The sequence below is a fragment of the Salvelinus alpinus genome, chromosome 17, assembly GCF_045679555.1.
Source record: "Salvelinus alpinus chromosome 17, SLU_Salpinus.1, whole genome shotgun sequence".
Lineage (NCBI taxonomy): Eukaryota > Metazoa > Chordata > Actinopteri > Salmoniformes > Salmonidae > Salvelinus > Salvelinus alpinus.
The window spans coordinates 363,945-366,605 of NC_092102.1; positions in this window are offsets into that span (position 1 = coordinate 363,945).

Here is a 2,661-nt window from a genome sequence, read left to right on the forward strand (position 1 = left end):
ACCACAATCGATGTCCCAGTACCTCGACTAGGAGCTTGGAATTCTCGACTAATGACAGATTCCGTTTAGTTGTTTTTCTTAATTAGTTTACAAGTCCGCTTTCCCCTCAACTAAATGTATGTAAATTTAGTGAACTGCAAGTTTTGTTGGGATGAAGGTGGATTTCTGATTTTATTTCTTGATGATACTGATTGGGTTTTTAAGATGTATGGAAAACTTGAAAAAACCCTACTGTATTAAATGTAGATATGTTAATAATACACTTGACCTTGGTTTGTTGTTCCTTTTGTCTCCTTGTAAAATGTTCATCTGATTTTGCTTACAACTGCCATTGTGCCCTTTAGCAAGTTACTTAATCCCTAACCCAGTGGCTCCCAATCTTTTTGGAACCGTGGCACACCTTGATGGGATGAAAAATGATGTGGCACATCTACAGTGCCTAGAGAAACTATTCACACCCCTTGACATTTTCCACATTTTGTTGTTACAAAGTGGGAATAAAATTGATTTGATTGTCTTTTTTTTTAACGATCTACACAGAACTCTGTCTACGTGGAAGAAAATTCTAACATTTATAAAAAACTATGTCACGTGTGCTCCCTCCCCGGCCTCTAGGTCACCAGGCTGCTCGTTATGGCGCACACTTGTCCACATCGTTACGCGCACCTGCGCGTCAGACTCACCTTGCCTCCATCACTTCCCTGAATACCTTCCCAATATCTGTCACTCCCTTTGGTTCCTTCCCCAGGCGTTATTGTTTGTGTCATATCTGTGCGTTGTTCGTGTTTCTTATTTTGTATTATGTTGTGTTTATTTATTAAAACACTCCCTCCCTGAACTTGCTTCCCAACTCTCAGCACACATCGTTATACAGAAACTAATATAAAACGCTAATATATCTCGATTCGATAAGTATTCAACCCCCTAAATCCCATTAAAATCACATTTGGCAGCGATTTCTGGGTAAGTCTAAGAGCTTTGCACATCTGGATTGTACAATATTTGCACATTCTTTTAACAATTCTTCAAGCTCTGTCAAGTTGCTTGTTGATCATTGCCATAGGTTTTCAATCCGATTTAAGTCAGTACTGTAACTAGGCCACTCAGGCACATTCAATTTAGCACCCAGGCACATTTGATTTAGCAACTCCATTGTATATTAGGCCTTGTGTTTTAGGTTATTGTCCTGCTGAAAGGTGAATTTGTGAGCCTAGTGAGCTCAATGCGCACGTTGTGCTGCGGTTTCTTTAGATAAGTCAGATCATGTCCGAACTGTACGATGTAGTAGGGAGTTGTAGTTTCCAACAGGCCCATGTTCTACATAGTTTAGCACAGAATATGTGATAACTACACAGAACAAAAATATAAATGCAACATGTAAGGTCTTGGTCCCATGTTTCATGAGCTGAAATAAAAAATCCCAGTGTGGCATATCAAGAAGCTGATTAAGCAGCATGATCATTACACAGGTGCTGGGGACAATAAAAGGCCACTCTAAAATGTGCAATGTTGTTACACAACACAATGCCAGATGTCTCAAGTTGAGGGTGTGTGCAATTGTCATGCTGACTGCAGGAATGTCCCCCAGAGCTGTTGCCAGAGAATGTGATGTTCATTTCTCTACCATAAGCCGCCTCCAATGTCGTTTTAGAGAATTTGGCATGACAACCACAGACCACGTGTAACCATGCCAGTCCAGGAACTCCACATCCGGCTTCTTCACCTGCGGGATTGACTGAGACCAGCCATCCGGACAGCTGATGAAACTGTGGCTCTGCACAAGCTGTCAGACAGTCTCTTCACGGATGAATCTCGGTTTCAACTGTACCGGACAGTTGACAGACTGGTGTCGTATGGTGTAGTGTGTGCGAGTGGTTGTTGATGTCAACGTTGTGAACAGAGTGCCCCATGGTGGCGTTGAGTTATGGTATAAGCATAAGCTACAGACAACGAACACAATTACATTTTATCGATGCCAATTTGAATGCACAGAGATACCGTAACAAGATCCTGAGGCCCATTGTCGTGCCATTCATCCGCCACCATCACGTTTCAGCATGATAATGCACGGCCCCATGTTGCAAGGATCTGTACACAAAGCTGAATGCTGAAAATGTCCCAGTTCTTTCATGGCCTGCGTACTCACCAGACATGTCACTCATTGAGCATGTGTAGATTCTCTGGATCGACATGTCCAACAGCGTGTTCCAGTTCCCACCAACATACAGCAACTTTGCACAACCATTGAGGAGGAGTGGGACAACTTTCCACCGGCCACAATCAACAGCCTGATAAACTCTATGCAAAGGAGATGTTGCACTGCATGAGGCAAATGGTGGACATATACCTTTTTTATGGTATCTGTGACCAACAGATGCATATCTGTATTACCAGCCATGTGAAATCCATAGATTAGGGCCTAATGAATTTACTGATTTCCTTGTATGAACCGTGACTCTCAGTATAATCTGTTAAATTTTTGATTGTTTACATATTATATTTTTTGACCATAATATGTTGCGCTCCTTCGTGTCCGGTCTGTTTCTTTTATGCCCGCTACGTAAGAGACATGCACAATCTCTTACCCTATTACAGGGGCTGAGTCACTGGCTTACTGGTGCTCTTTCATGCCGTCCCTAGGAGGGGTGCGTCACTTGAGTG